Raw genomic sequence first — 17175 nt, 5'->3', positions numbered from 1 at the left:
AAGTAACCTGCCCAAGAGGTGGAGCTGGACTTAGACCAGGCATTTTGGATACATGCTGTTAACTACTGTGCCACAGAGTTTCATATAGCCTATGATCTGTGTGGTGATTCCCACACTTGACTGTACATAAGAATCACCCAGAAGTCTTGTTAAACCAGGTTGCTGATCAAATTCTGTAGGTCTGGATTAGAGCTGGGGAATGTATATTTCTAACAAGTTCCCAGGTGATGCTGTGAAGGCACTTTGAGAACCACTGATCTATCATTGTACTGAGACCACGGGAAATAAATAGCTAATTTATTAATGTTGCTTAAGCTTCATTATAATAATTGAAAATATTAGCTTTTAGAAATAGGAGCTCTTTGCAGCTCAAAATCTTTCTGTTTAAAAATTACCCCTGGAATTCATGCTTATCTCACTATTTTAAACTCCACCTTTTTTTTTTTTTTTTTTGCGGTACGCGGGCCTCTCAGTGTTGTGGCCCCTGCCGTTGCGGAGCACAGGCTCCGGACGCGCAGGATCAGCGGCCATGGCTCATGGGCCCAGCCGCTCCGCGGCACATGGGATCCTCCCGGACCGGGGCATGAACCCGTTTTCCCCGCATCGTCAGGCAGACTCTCAACCACTGCTACACCAGGGAAGCCCTTCACTTTTTATTTAAGTAACTGCAAGCCTTATTTCACATATTTTAAAAGCCATTTTGTGAATTGCTGGTTTATATCTTTGCTTAACAATGTAATAGGATTTAAAGGTTTCTTTCATTGATTTCATTTAAAATATTTGGTATTATATTTTGGGCAAATATTTTCCCCATATGCTCTTTGCCTTTAATTATGGTTATGATTTGTTAACTGTGCATTTATTTTGATGCAATGAAATCTCTCCCTCTTCTGTTACTTTTAGGCCTAGAATATCTTTCTTCATTTAGTAAACATAGATATTGATGCATTTTTCTGGTAGTTGTTACAGTTGCTTTATTTTCTTTAATTCCCTAACCCAGTTGTAATTTATTTTGGGGCAAAGTGAGGCTGTAAATGGATTTTTCTGTTTAATTTGCTTCTCATTTTCCTTTGTCCATTCACTAAGTAATCCTTCTCATTTTTAAATAGTCTAGAGTCACTTTCAGGGCTATGTATTCCATTCCATTCTGTGGTTTGTTCCTTCTCTGTTATCACACTGTTTGAATTAATTGAGCTCTTTATTGTGTTTTAATATTCGGTAGGGTGAGACTCCAGCTCTCCTCATCAGTATGTTTATCTTTTATAACCAAGACTACCTTTGTTAAGGAGTCGGATCTCCCTCCTTTTTTTCCAGAAAACAGGTAGGAAGCTTTTTTTTTTTTTTTTTTTTTTTGTGGTACGCGGGCCTCTCACTGTTGTGGCCTCTCCCGTTGCGGAGCACAGGCTCTGGATGCGCAGGCTCAGCGGCCATGGCTCACTGGCCCAGCTGCTCTGCAGCATGTGGGATCCTCCTGGACCGGGGCATGAACCCGTGTCCCCTGCATCGGCAGGCGGACTCTCAACCCCTGCGCCACCAGGGAAGCCTGGAAGCTGTTTTTTTTGACAACTCAGTAAACATCACTAACTTCTTGGATTTTGGAGAAATATCTGTAGATTCAAGGCAACAGTTATAATAACTACTTGGCATTGGTACAGCAAGAGAGTTTCAGACTAAAAACATCATGAAGAAGAAAAAATATTCTTTTATCCTTCCCTGTTGCCTTTGCTTCAAGAAATGGTAAGAAGGGAGGCAAAGAATTCAGTAGAGGCGTTCAAAGTACCTGTTATATGTACTTCCCCATAGGCTAGTAGAACAATCCACTAATAAAGGTCTTTGCCATTAAAGAAAACTATGAATTATGTAGGTTAGGCAAACAAAACAATGTACACTTGTATATTATTATGAGAAAGGAAAATCTATTTCATTGACAAAGAGTTAGCATGGTTTGGTTAATATTTAAAATAATGTGTAGGAAACCAAATGACACTTTATAGCACCACAAAAAACACCAAGAGATTGTTTTTCTACCACTGAGATTATAGCCTTAAATGATGAAGAGTCTCTCATAACTGCATTTGTTTGTGAAATTAATATTTGAGTCAGGCCAAGCTCTGTGTGTAGTGATGCTATAAGGACATCTTGCTGAAAATGAGCCTGTGGTTTCTCTTCCTGCCTGATGTCCATTTGGCATCCACACTCTTTTGATAATTCCACTAAGCCTTATCCTAGAGTGCCGTGAATTGGAGGTGTACTGCCAAAAATGCTATTTTAACCACGCTTTTAATATAATTTGAAAGGTGATGAATTGGACTCAAATTGCCTCTGAATCTGTATTTTCCTGCTCTTGTGTCTTCCTGGGTCCCTTTTTCACTTCCTTCCTATCACACTTCTTTGTTGTAGCTATTTTTTAATGTGGATTTTGTTTTTTATAAGTTTATTTTCTTTATTTATTTTTGGCTGCATTGGGTCTTCGTTGCTGCACACGGGCTTTCTCTAGTTGCTGCGAGTGAGGGCTACTCTTGGTTGTGGTGTGCGGCCTTCTCACTGTGGTGCCTTCTCTTGTTGCGGAGCATGGGCTCTAGGCACGCGGGCTTCAGTAGTTGTGGCACGTGGGCTCAGTAGTTGTGGCTCATGGGCTCTAGAGTGCAGGCTCAGTAGTTGTGGCACATGGGCTTAGTTGCTCCGCAGCATGTGGGATCTTCCTGGACCAGGGCTCAAACCGGTGTCCCCTGCATTGGCAGGTGGATTCTTAACCACTGTGTCACCATGGAAGCCCTAACATGGATTTTTTTTTCTCCATGTTGGTATTGTTTCTTCCTGAAAAGAAACAATATTGCCCTTGACAGTGCAAACTGAAAATAAAAGTGAAGGTCATGCTGGTTGCTTGCTCCAGCTAGAGCAGAGAGAACATGTTATTCTCAAACAAACCAGCATCTTTGTCTTGCCTACCTCTTTCCCTATTGCCCTTTCTCTCTGTTTTTTTTAAAAAAATTTAATTGAAGTATAGTTGTTGTACAATATTATATGTTACAGGTGTACAATATAGTAATTCACAATTTTTAAAGGTTATACTCCATTTATAGTTATTATACAATATTGACTATATTTTCTGTGTTGTACAATATATCCTTGTAGCTTATTTCATACCTAATAATTTATACCTCTTAATTCCCTACCCCTATACTGCCCCTCCCCCCTTTCCTCTCCTCCTGGTAATCACTAGTTTGTTCTCTATATCTGTGACTCTACTTCTTTTTTCTTATATTCACTAGTTTGTTGTACTTTTTAGATTCCACATATAAGCAATATCCTACAGTATTTGTCTTTATCTGGCTTATTTCACTAAGCATAATGCCCTCTGAGTCCATCTGTGTTACTGCAAATGGCAAAATTTCATTCTTTTTGATAGCTGAGTAGTATTCCATTGTATATATATACCACATCTTCTTTATCCATTCATCTGCTGATGGACCCTTGGGTTGCAGCAACTGAAGTGCCCTTTCTCTCTTATCTCAATGGGCTGGGTTGCTTAACTCTGGGTTGCCATGTGCACCACAAGTTCAAGCTTTGGGAGCAATAAAATAAAATGGAAGCTGCTATGTTTGCATGATGTTTCTTCCCCTTCCGCACACACACACGTGCATGCACACACACACACACACACACAGCCATACTGTTGGAGGGGAAGATACTTTTCTGGGATGTGAAGGGGCTAAGTTTACAAGGCTAGGTTTAAGATCCGTGTCTTCTTCCTCTGTTCTCTTTGCCCTCCTTTGCCCCCCATGACCCCCCAAGTCATCAATATACCTAGTCAGCACCTTGCACATAATTTGTGTGCAGTAAATCTTTCTTAAAGTCAATTAAGAAACTTGGTGCTCCTTTAGGACTACAAACCCTGTTTAACCTAACTTTTCATCCCCATAATTCTTTGCCCTTAGTCAGCACTGAGGCACTGCTTATGGAATGGAAATAAGGTTTAAATGAGAAATTTGAAAGGATAAGACATCCTATTTGTAAATCTATTGTAAATTATTTTCATCTTATTTCTTTTCTACCATTGCTTAGAAATATATCCTTCCTTAGAGTTGTTTTAGTTATTTTTTTCTTTCATCAAGGCAAGTGTCTGAATAAGAGGACATTTTTTTTTTTTTTTTTTTTTTTTTTTTTTTTTGCGGTATGTGGGCCTCTCATTGTTGTGGCCTCTCCCGTTGCGAAGCACAGGCTCCGGACGCGCAGGCTCAGCAGCCATGGCTCACGGGCCGAGCCGCTCCGCGGCATGTGGGATCTTCCCAGACCGGGGCACGAACCCGTGTCCCCTGCATCGGCAGGCGGACTCTCAACCACTGCGCCACCAGGGAAGCCCCAAGAGGACATTTTGAAGTGATATAAAGTTTAGCCACCTAATTAAATCATTACAGTGATGCTGTAGGGCTCGTGTTACTATTTTCATCTCTATTTTACATAAGAGTCAACTGAGGCATAAAACGGCTGAGTCACTTTTTTAAGGTCTCACAGTGAATGTTGATGCTGGGATTCCAAATCAGGTCTTTTTTACTCCCAGAGCCCAAAATTTACTTCTGAGAAAATTGATTATTCCATTTTTGCCTCTCCTGAACTGTAGGGATTTTTTTCTAAGTCATGGTAATAGCCAACATTCTTTATAAACAAACTTTTGGGATTAACAAATTTTATGTCACAGTAAACATTCGTTACTCTAAATGGGATAGAAAAATGAAAACAATCCTGTTGCTAATTTTGTCACTTAACAGGCATGAGTATGGCTACAACTGTTTTCTATTTTGCCTCGAAATCCCAGGTCAAGGAATTGTTTTATTCTAGCCTGCAGAGACCCACAAATCTGTAAACATTTCTTCCTTGGGGATCTAGTCTTAAATTGCCTTAGGAAGCATAACATGGCACTTTTGAAATACTCTTTGTGGATTCTTGTACGTGTATTTGTTTATTTTTTGTGTGGCTTTAATTTAAAGCCACACAAAAAATAATGTATTTAAATAATGTAAAATCTTTCCAATATTGTTTGCATATATATATTATATATATATTATATATATATATTTAAAAGCAGTGTGACTTCCTTAGCAACTTGCTATAATGTGTATTTCTAATATGGTAATTATAACTTTTAATGTGTGTTCCACAACATTAGACATTTGGAAAAGAATCCAGCAAACTCAAAGAACAAATTAGAAATAAACCAGATTATATCTTGTGTAAATATAACTATGAGAAACTAAATGCCAATGTAATATTGTTTACAAAGGATTCACTGAATTTCTTTCTCTCAGATTCTAAAATTAAAACTTTACATATATATCTAAGGTTAAAATTGGGGACTTGGAATAAATTGAATGATTTTTTTCAATTAAAAAAGCCTTTAAAGTTACTAAGATTTTAACATAATAAGAATGCCTGAATTCCTAAACGCTGACTGAAAAAGGTGTCATTTTTTCCCCCTGAAAATGCATCCGAAGCACTTTCTATAAATCGATGTGAAAACTGTCTTTGTGGAAACCTGGCATTAGGGAGCAGTGCATGTGTTCAGTAAGCAGGGGGTAAAGCTAAAAAATGAGAGAAGAAGGATATGCTCTTATAGAGGCGTTGCTGTAGGGATACTTTAAGGACAGTGCTGCAAGGAGAGTTGAAAGTTCCCTTGGTGAAAGCTGTGTTTGGTTTAGATACTGATTGAATTGGGACACCTCCCAAAAGCCACCATAAAAGGTGGAATATGATAAAAACAACCTTCAAGACTCCTGGTGCGATAAAAGGTATTATTTGTTGTTGTTGCCTTTGTGTGTGTGTGTGTGTGTGTGTGTGTATACTCCTTCTTCTGATATAATTCCAGTCTGGATCCCTGGTACAAAAAACTGATATTATGTAGAGAAGATTTTTAAATAACTCAAGTGAATTTTTTTTTCTTCCTATTTTATCTGAACCTGAAACTGATAGAAGTGAAATGAATGCTACTGATTTATGCTCATGATTTTGGGAAACCTAAAACCATTTAGTGAAATGGTTATTCACTAAACCATTTACAGTGAAAGCCTGAATTGTGAAAGTTTGCTAGGAATGCTAAGATAAGATAAAAGCCAAATTTTAAAACAGAAATTTAGATGATTTACATTTAAGTATTTTTAAGAGATGGTTTCTAAAAGTTAAGACATCAGTGTTATAAGCATTTATGATAGAGCTAAATATCTTCAAATTAGTGACCAAAATATTCTTGAAGCCTCAATCTCAAGTCAAAAATTTGTCATAGTCTATTATGGCTTATTTTATTTTTTTACTTCCAGTTTTATTATTTTTAAATTCTAATTTTAAAAGTACATTGACATATCTTTATGTGAATGTAATGGAATTCTTTCATCATATTTTTAATTTTGTTTTTAGACTTCTTATAAAATATGAGGATAACTCAAAATTTCTCCTCCTTACTGTTGTGTGTAGATTCTAGAGGATGGTAACCAGATGCACCCAACTTTGCTTCTGGAATCCTAACAGTTTTTCCTCAGTGGTGACCCCCCAAAACATACTTAGGTAGCTGCGCCATTTTACTTACCTGATGTAAGTAAAATGTAGATACAGTAGAAAGTCTTATGCTGGTGTTTGGCTACCTGGAATATACTGTTAATAAATTCCTCTTGATATATCTTCTGGTGATTTCCAAAGTTTTATATAAAATGTACCATGCATTTTTATAGCTGATTGAAACTTGGAATCTGGTGTTTGGTTATATATAAAAACACCAAAATCTTACATTTTTATATACATTTACCAAACATATGTTTCCTTTATCTAACAAATAACTTTTATTTAGTTCTGATTGTTCTGAGTTTCCTTGAAATAATTCAGTTGAAATAGTGCACTTCTTTAAATTTATACCAATTTAAAATATTGGGCAGTGGGGTGGAGAAAGTGAACAGAAACCTATTTGCCTTTTCCCAAGGATATAATTAAAATAACCATATCAAAAAATTACAATAGCTCCTTTTTATATTGGGAGAGTCTTTATTCTGCTTATTACCTCTTCCTGAGATTTCTCATCATATTCCCTCCTTACCTCCCTTCCCATCTGCATATATGGAAGTCAGATCTTCCTCTTTTCTAGACGTTTTAAACTCATTTACCTTCAGGTGATTTGAGATGTGGCTGGTTTAAGAAGATTGTAAGTAATGAATCTGTGGAAAACTGGGAAATGTTAAGTCACACCTAAAAACACTCAAATTAAAATGTTTCCTTAGAATGTTGCTGGTGAAAGAAAACACATTTTGGGCCCAGATTCTGCCCACATGCCACTACTTGTCAACTCTTTCTTTTTTTTTTTTTAATTGAAGTATAGTTGATTTACAGTGTTCTGTTAGTTTCAGGTATACAGAAAACTGATTTATATATATATATATATATATATATATATATATATATATATATATATATATATTCTTATATATTATATAGATCATCTTCACTTATAGCTTATTAGAAAATACTGAGTATATTTCCCTGTGCTATATAGTAGGGCCTTGTTTGTTATCTATATTATATATATAGTGTGTAATTTTAATCCCAAACTCCTAATTTCTCCACACACCCCCTTTCCCCTTTGGTAACCATAGGTTTGTTTTCTACATCTGTGGGTCTATTTCTGTTTTGGATATAAGTTCGTTTGTATAATTTGTTTAGATTCCACATATAAGCGATATCATATAGTATTTGTCTTTGTCTGACTTACTTCACTTAGTATGATAATCACTGGGTCCTTCCATGTTGCTGCAAATGGCATTATTTCATTCTTTTTATTGGCTGAGTAATATTCCATTGTATATATGTACCACATCTTCTTTATCCATTCATCTGGCTCCTGACCAGTGGTGTTTAAGAGCTGGGAGAGAGGCATCATCTGTGGGAGAAGGACTCAGACAGGATATATGGTGACATGGAGCCAGACAGAGGGCAGGGATAGATAGTGGTTGCCAGAGTTGTCTGGTTGGAGAAGTAGAAAAGGTACCTAGGCAGGCAGGCCTAGAAGGGAGAAAGGCAGAACCAAGCTTGGTTGGTTGGCTAGAGAAAGCATGTGAATCAGTGAGCAACCATTCAATCTGGTAGAAAAACAGATGTCTGACACATTTTGGAGAACTCCATGTAATTGGTAGTCTCATGAGAGGTGTGGCCCTTTCCCTTTCTTTGCACTGTCCTCTTTGTTGCCACACTTCTAATTCAGTCCTCAGAAAAGTGCAACAGTGGACCTTGGAAACAGTGTTCATTTAGAAATAAATGGAAAAAACAACATCTCATGGTGATAAGAGGTTTGACTCTGGTGTTGAACAGATATGAAAGCAAATGTTGCCTCCCTCTGTATTCAGTATGTCATACGTGTATGTCTCACAGCTGAGCCCCTCCCCAGGATGTGTCCTCAGCCCAGGGGATTTGCCTCATCTGAGGTATGCCTCTCGATAGGGCAGCCCATATACCGCCAGTGGGTACAAGGTCCCTGCCCCTTATTTCCATTTAGGACCTCTCTGAAGGACCACCCCAGCTAATTGCATCTCAGGTCAGCATCTCTCTCTCTAAAATCCTGCTTCCCTTATGCCCTTAAAAGTGTAGGTTTTGAGAGCATATCCCCCAAAACACTTCCTACTGACAAAATTCCTTCTAGAGTCTTCTTCTCTGTTATCTTGACCTTGACAAATGATCATACCAAGGCAGATACAAATACAGAGATGGGGAAGGGGAATCATTTGTATGTGAGCCAGCTTCCACAAACTTCTGGTTGAATTCTGTTTCTGTTGAGGGTGCCACAACAGGGGCGAGGTGGGCCCAGAAGGAGGGATGGAAAAAGTTGGAGAATTGAAGACAGGAGGTCAAGGTGTCACTGGGGAGGAGAGGTCCTCATAGCTTGTAGCTCAGGAAGCTGGTGGAACATACACGACCTAGCTCAATTGTCCTCACCTTTTCTTTATCATTTGCCTTTTTATGTAACTTATTAGGAAAAATTTTAGATATAGAAGCAGAATTTTCCCATTAGTTGCCATCCTTGCAAGCTGTAGAGACTGGCTTTTATTTTTTTTCCACATTCATGTTGCCTTTAATTTCCTCCACTGTGGTCTTTTTCTTTTTTCTTTTTTTGATCCTCTCACATATGCCACACCACTGTTTTTACTTTGTGCTTCATACACAGAACTTGGGCTGTGGTGTGCTTCTTTTGTTTTGTTTTGTTTTGTTTTTGTGGTATGCAGGCTTCTCACTGTTGTGGCTTCTCCCGTTGCGGAGCACAGGCTCCGGACGCGCCGGCTCAGCGGCCATGGCTCATGGGCCCAGCTGCTCCGCGGCACGTGGGATCCTCCCGGACCGGGGCACGAACCCGTGTCCCCTGCATCGGCAGGCGGACTCTCAACCACTGCGCAACCAGGGAAGCCCGATGTGCTTATTTTTGATTCCTGTCCTCCCTATTGGACTGTAAGGAACCACACCCATCCTCTCCAATTGCATCCCTAGCTGGTCAGAAGTGGGTGCTGGCATACAGGAGGGGCATAATGCCATTTATTAAATACATGAATCAAACAATCAGAGAATGGATCAAAATTAGAATAGGAGTAAGACTTCCTAAATTCTGGCCATGGTTCTGTAACTTCCTAGACTTCATTTCAGTTTCTAGATTTCTGGCATATTTCTTAACCCCACCATGCTTCATTTCCTTATTTCCATCTGGGCTAATGATACCTCCTCTGTCTGCTCAGCCAGGCTACTTGTGTGAGTCAAATGAGAAGTATACATGGAAATGAGAGTAAATTCAAGTGTTGTAAAAATATAAGGTATTCTTATGAATTCACCATGTGATTATTTTCTTTTGCTATATTTATACCCACAAATAGAGAAAGAAAAAAGTGACAGAAAAAAACTACCGAAGTTCTGGAGAAACTATTTAAATTGATTGTCTTTATTTAGAGCTAGAAGATATCGCAGGAAGCCATCGTATGAATGGCCATAATGAACTCTGCTGCTTTCACTCTCATTATATTTATGCTTATCTTCTCTTTATTATGATTATTACTCCTCTGTAGGGCACATGTCTATCATTGTTTTTCTATATTGTACACACAATCCTTTATGCAGAAGTCTAAGCTTTGTTTTCAAATTCAGGATCGTTTGGACTTTAGAAATATAATATGGTGGGCCTGCCACATAGTATGTATCACCCCCAATCAGAGACTGTGTCTTTGTAATCAGAGACATTACTATTTCTGCAAAGAAAAGTATGAATTTTAACATTAAGTGGGGTAAAGAAAGATTATAAACAGGTTCTTCTCAATTTAAATGAGTTTTTTTTTCACCAAATGATTTTCACTAAAAATGTATGAAATTGAGGCCTATTTAAAGGTTCAAGGTTGATGTATGTATTACCTTCTCTCTCCCACACCCCCATACATACCTAATTAAAATTCCTCATGGTAGGAAAGCATTTCCTCCATCATTGTTTCCCTAGAGACTAACCCACTGCCTGGAACCTTGTCTGATCTATGTGTCCTTAGAAAACCACCCATATTTAACTGCCTCCCAAACAAATATATGAAAATTCTCTAAATATGTAAATTTTCTTGTAATTTGCTGACTGACATATGCTATTTGCTTTTCCTTGCCTAACAGTGATAAAATTAAAATGTTATAATGAATGGTTCAGACTATATTTTTAACTAACAATAGCCAACTGAAGCTGAAAGACTATCTTTGGTTTTGTTTTGTTTTATACATTTCCGAAAAAAACATTTTTTTAGAAGGTTTAGAATAGTTAAGTAAACCAAACACGTTATCAGGATATACACACCCTCTCCTCTCCCACCCACTCCCTATCATGTAAGACCAAATTTTCCAGATTTAAATAACAGTATCTCAGACATCATAAGATATTTTATTCATATTGGAAAAATCATGTCATCTTTCAGCAAATGTCCTTGACTTACTGCATTTTGACATTTCTTAAATAAATATATCATGAGTAAGTCTTTGTCTAAATAAATATACAAACAGTGGGAATAACCCAATATGATAGTGATGTTTTGGAGTAGTTAATTGGGCAATAATAATTCAATTGAAACAGATATAAATTTTTTAAATGTTCATACCACTTCATTCCCATTGTTACACATAGATACAAAGGACATAGTTCATTCTCAACTGGGATGATTCTTCCCCAGCAGAGTTTTGACAATGTCTGGAGACATTTTTGATAGTCATAATGACACATCTTAAAGAGCCACAGAAAGAGGAAAACATCCAAGGTGCTCCAAGCCTGTGATCCAAGTACATTGCCATGTACCCAGGTCAAGTCTAAGAGAGACTCTGAAGTCAGACAGACTTTGACTTTAATGTCAAAGCTGCCACTTTCAAACCGGCAACTCATGAGTAAAGGCAAAGGATGCTGCTAAATGTCCTATAATGCATGAGACAGCCTCTCATAACAAATAATTATCCTGCCCAAACTGTCAGTAGGGTTGAGGTTGAGAAATTTCTAATTTAGGAACTGAGATAATTATATTCTTCTCATCCCTTGTGTCTTAGATTTAAAGTGATATGGTACTAAATTTGGCAAATGTAACTTTAATGAAACTGGGCTCTTTTTATCTAGTCTCTGGTTTTACATACAAGAGAAATACATACGAAAGAACTCCACTTCCAAAAATCTTAGGAGCACTGTCTTTACTGACGTGTGCTTGAAAAAAATGGAAGCAGTGATTAGAGCACTCAATATAGGCAAAAATCCCTACAAATTCCCTTTTCTCATCTTTTTCCTCAATCTCACTCTTCCACTGGCTCTTGATCTTCTCCCCTCCTCTCCTTCTCTGTCCTCTCCCATTAGTCGATGCTGAACTTGTGCAGAGTAACTTCGGATGCCCTTGGTTCTTGCCACTTTTCTCTCCATTGCTCATCTGATCAGAACACCAAAGACCCGGAAGGTAGACCCAATCAAGCAAGCCTAGAATCTTTCTTTTATAGAAGATAGAGTGAAGGAGGTGTGTGTGTGTGTGTGTGCACATGCACATACACACGTGTGTATCTGTCACATAAGTAAATGCCTTTGTTTAGTTAGCCTTTGCTGTGTAACAAACCACTTCAAAACTTTGTAGCTAAAACAATCATAATTCATCATTTCTCATAACCTGTGGGTTGGCTGGTTAGTTCATAGTTAAACATGGATGGTTTTGTGAGGAACACATATATAAGGCAATGTTCCAGGCAATGGGTTCATTTCTTGGGATACAACGATGGGGAAAATGCTCTTTTCCTGGAGGAATTTGTAATCAGGTATGTGTGGGGATGTGGGAGGGAGGAGTAACAGATGCATCAACTCTGACGCCTTAGATGAGTCTCAGTTTGCTGGCTTCACCTGGGCTGTGTTCATCTGCAGGGTTGGCCAAACTAGAAGGTTCAAGATGACCTCACCCATGTGTTTGGCAGTTGGTTCTGGCTATTGGATAGGGCATCTCAGTTCTTCTCCACATGGACCCTCCTCCAATATAGACTGCTTTCCTTGCTTGGTGAATTTAGGACAGGGATCCAAGACAGCTAAAATAGAAACTGTAAGAGTTCTTGAGGCCTAGAAGCAGATGATATAAAGTCATTTCTGCTGCATTATTGATCAAAGCAAATACAATGCAAGATCAAATTCAAGGAGAGGGGAAATCAATTCTGCTCTTGAGGCGAGGAAGGACAAAGTCACATTGCAAAGGAGAATGCCTGCTGGGACTGGAGGAGTTTTTGTCCATAATTTAATATCTGTCCTCTGATCACTGTGCTTTATACTCTTTCTACATCAAAATACACTCATTCCCTCTCAAGACATCAAAAGTCTCATCCAATTATGTTATCAAGCTCCACCTCCAGTCTCGTATGACCTGCATCTGGTCCAGATACAGAGGAGGCCCCTCGGGTGTAATTTCTGTCAGTCCCCAGACCTGGAAACTAAAAAAAGAAGTTACTGCTCCCCATTCATCCAACATGCAGTGATGAGATGGGGAAGGACCACTGCAATGGATGCTTCTGTCCAAAGAAGGGAAGAATGGAAAGGAGATGGAAGTCATGTTCTGAAGTCATTCTGAAGTCCAGCCAGGCACACGTGGCCCCCTCATTTAATTCAAGGGCAAGGGTCCTTCCCTGTCTTTTTGATAAGAAGTGGCTCATGTTTGTGGCTGATGGTCCTCTTAGCCATATAAAGCTGTGGTTCCCAAGTCTTCTCTTCATTTTGAACTGTCCTGTCCCTTTAGTACAGACCGGTGGCATTTTGGCTTAACAGGTTTGTTGGCTTCCTAAAAATCTGCTTGGAGTTCATTCTGTGGCCCCCCAAACCCAAAGTCTGAAATAAACTTTGGAGCACATGTGAGGCTGCAGTGGGCAGTGCCCTTAAGATTCTTAGAAGATGGTTTGTCTGGCTGAGAACATCAAACACTGAAAAACTAAATTAATTAATGAATAAATAAATAAATTTAAAAAAAAAACAAAACAAAACACTGCCTTAAATCTTTCTGAGTTCTTAACAATGGTTCTTACAGTCACAGTCTTGATTGATTGTTGTCCTGAAGCTATTTTTTACTTTGCAAATCTTCTTCCAGGATAGACTGACAATGACAAACCATTATTTCTTCTGATGCGCCATATCAAAGGTCTCCTGTGTTTCCTCTAAATTCTGTTTGCAAACTAAATAGTTCCTTCTCTGGTTCGTCTCCCTTTCTTCCAGTACCTTATAATGTGCAGCTGAAAGAAGCCGGTTGACAACTTTCTGGCAGCGAAATCTCCCTAGCCAGTTGCAAAAGTTCAAGTTACTACAGATGACAGAATATATAACGCATAAAATATGTGTAGCTCTCCTTCCAGTCCCAGCTAGCAGTTTCCTCACTGTTCTTTCAGCCTCTGCTAACAGTCTTCTTTGTGTCCTTCAGCCTCCTTCCCCATCTGATCCCAAGGCCACCTGGGTTTGTTTCTGGTCATTACTTGAAAGTTAAAAGTGCATGTTTAATGTGCATTAGAAATAATGGCATTCTTTAAATTTTATGGATATATCCAAATTTTCTCTAAATTTAAAGGCTTTGTTGTTTATTTTATTCATTTATTCATTCAACAGGATTTATTTGTAACATTTGTAGGCATTGGGAAAAAAGTTACTGTCCTCATGGGGTTTATATTCTAGTAGGCAGTCCAGGATTCTGAGCCAAAGCCCAGGAGAGGTCAGCTCCAGCTCTACCTCTCTAGAACTTAATATTTAGACTTTAGCCAAAAGGTCCTTTTTCAGAAAGCTGAAATTATGTTTTTTTGAGCATGACCTTTCAAAGGGTGAGGAATTGAAATGATATCTTGTTCATCTCCGATCCTCACAACATCTAGTTTACAGCCAACAGTTGACACACAGTAGATGTTGGTGGAAAGAGCAGAATTCACCCTTTCCTTGAAAGGTGTTAACATGGGCCCCTCTCTCTGGCCTTCATCTCTTTATATCTCTGATTAAGTCCTTCGTTCCTGGGATAAACCCCACTTGATCATGGTGTATGATCCTTTTAATGTGCTCTTGGATTCTGTTTGCTAGTATTTTGTTGAGGATTTTTGCATCTATGTTCATCAGTGATATTGGCCTGTAGTTTTCTTTCTTTGTGACATCTTTGTCTAATTTTGGTATTAGGGTGATGGTGGCCTTGAAGAATGAGTTGGGGAGTGTTCCTCCCTCTGCTATATTTTGGAAGAGTTTGAGAAGGATAGGTGTTAGCTCTTCTCTAAATGTTTGATGGAATTCGCCTGTGAAGCCATCTGGTCCTGGGCTTTTGTTTGTTGGAAGATTTTTCATCACAGTCTCAATTTCAGGGCTTGTGATTGGTCTGTTCATATTTTCTATTTCTTCCTGATTCAGTCTTGGCAGGTTGTGCATTTCTAAGAATTTGTCCATTTCTTCCAGGTTGTCCATTTTATTGGCATATAGTTGCTTGTAGTAATCTCTCATGATCTTTTGTATTTCTGCAGTGTCCGTTGTTACTTCTCCTTTTTCATTTCTAATTCTATTGATGTGAGTCTTCTCCCTTTTTTTCTTGATGATTCTGGCTAATGGTTTATCAATTTTGTTTATCTTCTCAAAGAACCATCTTTTGCTTTTATTGATCTTTGCTGTTGTTTCCTTCATTCTTTTTCATTTATTTCTGATCTGATCTTTACGATTTCTTTCCTTCTGCTAACTTTGTTGCAAAATGGTGTGTGGCAGGCAGGAGAAGGCCCTTTTCAAATGCCAGTAGTCTGCAGAACCTGCCTGTCATTATTGTTGAGGTGGCCTGAGAACACCATGTAGCTGGGCTGTGAGCGAACTGGCAGAGGAAGTGTGTGAGGTGCGCCTGCAGAGCCATCTGTTAGAGAGGGTCCTTCAGGGAATCAGGGTTGTCTTCCTCATTGTCCTTGTAGTAATGCTCTTCGTATTTACGTGTGGCAAGAATATCAGACAAGAGTTAAGCCATCCTCCTCCTCGTCATCGTCCTCCTCCTAGTCCTCCCATATGTCACTGGAGTCATCTTGGCTCCACTCTGTAGGGGTGGCCTGACGGGCAGTGTTGGCCTCCATGACGTTGGACAGCTCGTTGATGATCAGCTTCAGGGTCTTGACCAGCAGAGGAATGTTGGTCCAGCGCTCAGGGTCCTTGGCTGACTTGGAGTGGGTGTGGGTGCCCTCATCCAGGCCGTAGATCTCCTCCCCTTCACGGGGATGTCCTGTAGCCTCTTGTCATCTGCATAGATGCCGTGCTGGAGCAGCTTACACAGCACCACAGAGCTGACTTTGCCCTCCCAGCAACTGCCTGTTTGTTCTCTGTATCTATGACTCTGTTTCTCTTTTTTATGTTTGTTCATTTTTTTGTTTGTTTTTTGGATTTCACATATAAGTGAAATCATACAGTATTTGTCTTTTTCTTTCTGACTGATTTCACTTAGCATAATACGCTCTAGGTCCATCCATGTTGTTGCAAATGGCAAACTTTCACTTGTTTTTTTAATGGCTGAGTAATATTCCATTTCATATATGTATATATATATACACACACACACACGCCACATCATGTTCTTTGTTCTTTATCCATTGATCTGTTGATGGGCACTTAGATTGCTTCCATATCTTCTTCGCTATTGTAAATAACTCTGCAGTGAACATAGGGATGCATATATCTTTTCTAATTAGTGTTTTTGTTTTCTAAATACCCTGGAGTGGAGTTGCTGGATCATATGGTAGTTCTATTTTTAAATTTTTTGAGGAATCTCTATATTGTCTTCCATAGTTGTTGCACCAGTTTACATTCCCTCCAATAGCGCATAAGGGTTTCCTTTTCTCTACAACCTTGTTATTTTCTCCCGTGCTTGTTACTTGTCTTTTTTTTTTTTTTTTTTTACGGTACGCAGACCTCTCACTGTTGTGGCCTCTCCTATTGTGGAGCACAGGCTCCGGATGCGCAGGCTCAGCGGCCATGGCTCACAGGCCCAGCCATTCCATGGCATGTGGGATCTTCCCGGACCGGGGCACAAACCCGTGTCCCCTGCATCGGCAGGTGTACTCTCAACCACTGCGCCACCAGGGAAGCCCTTACTTGTCTTTTTGATAATAGCCATCTAATAAGTGTGAGATGATATCTCATTGTGGTTTGATTTGCATTTCCCTGAAGATTAGTGATGCTGAGCATCTTTTCATATACCTATTGGCCATGTGCATGTCTTCTTTGGAAAAATATCTATTCAGATCCTCTGCCCATTTTTCAATTGGGTTGTTATTTTTTTTGATGTTGAGTCACATGAGTTCTTTGTATATTTTGGATATTAACCTCTTATCAGGTACATCTTTTGCAAATATCTACTGCCATTCAGTAGGCAGCCTTTTCATTTTGCTGATAGTTTCCTTTACTGTGCAAAAGCTTTTTAGTTTGATGTGTATTACTAAGACTGATGTCAAAGAGCGTACTGCCTATGTTGTCTTCTAGATATTTACCTTTAGATATATCATGGTAGAGACTGTGTCCTCTTGATCTCTCTGCATCCCTTTGCACCACGCATAAAACTTGGCACTTAGTTGGCCTCAAGTGAACTTTTTAAAAAACAGATTTATTAAGGTTTAACTATTCAGTGAACTTTCAATAAATGAATGAAAATAAACATA

At 38.9% G+C, this 17175-nt stretch overlaps 1 protein-coding gene across 16 annotated transcripts in view; it reads left to right on the top strand.

Annotated features, from left to right (window-relative positions):
- The window catches only part of SYNE1 (spectrin repeat containing nuclear envelope protein 1), a 466561-nt gene that overhangs the window by 51762 nt on the left and 397624 nt on the right, over window positions 1-17175 (top strand). The window lies entirely within an intron of this gene.

The sequence above is a fragment of the Mesoplodon bidens genome (genome assembly GCF_964165515.1).
Source record: "Mesoplodon bidens genome assembly, chromosome: 12".
Taxonomy (NCBI): domain Eukaryota; kingdom Metazoa; phylum Chordata; class Mammalia; order Artiodactyla; family Ziphiidae; genus Mesoplodon; species Mesoplodon bidens.
Note: the sequence above shows the minus strand (reverse complement) of the source record. Positions and strands in the feature narration are given on the sequence as shown.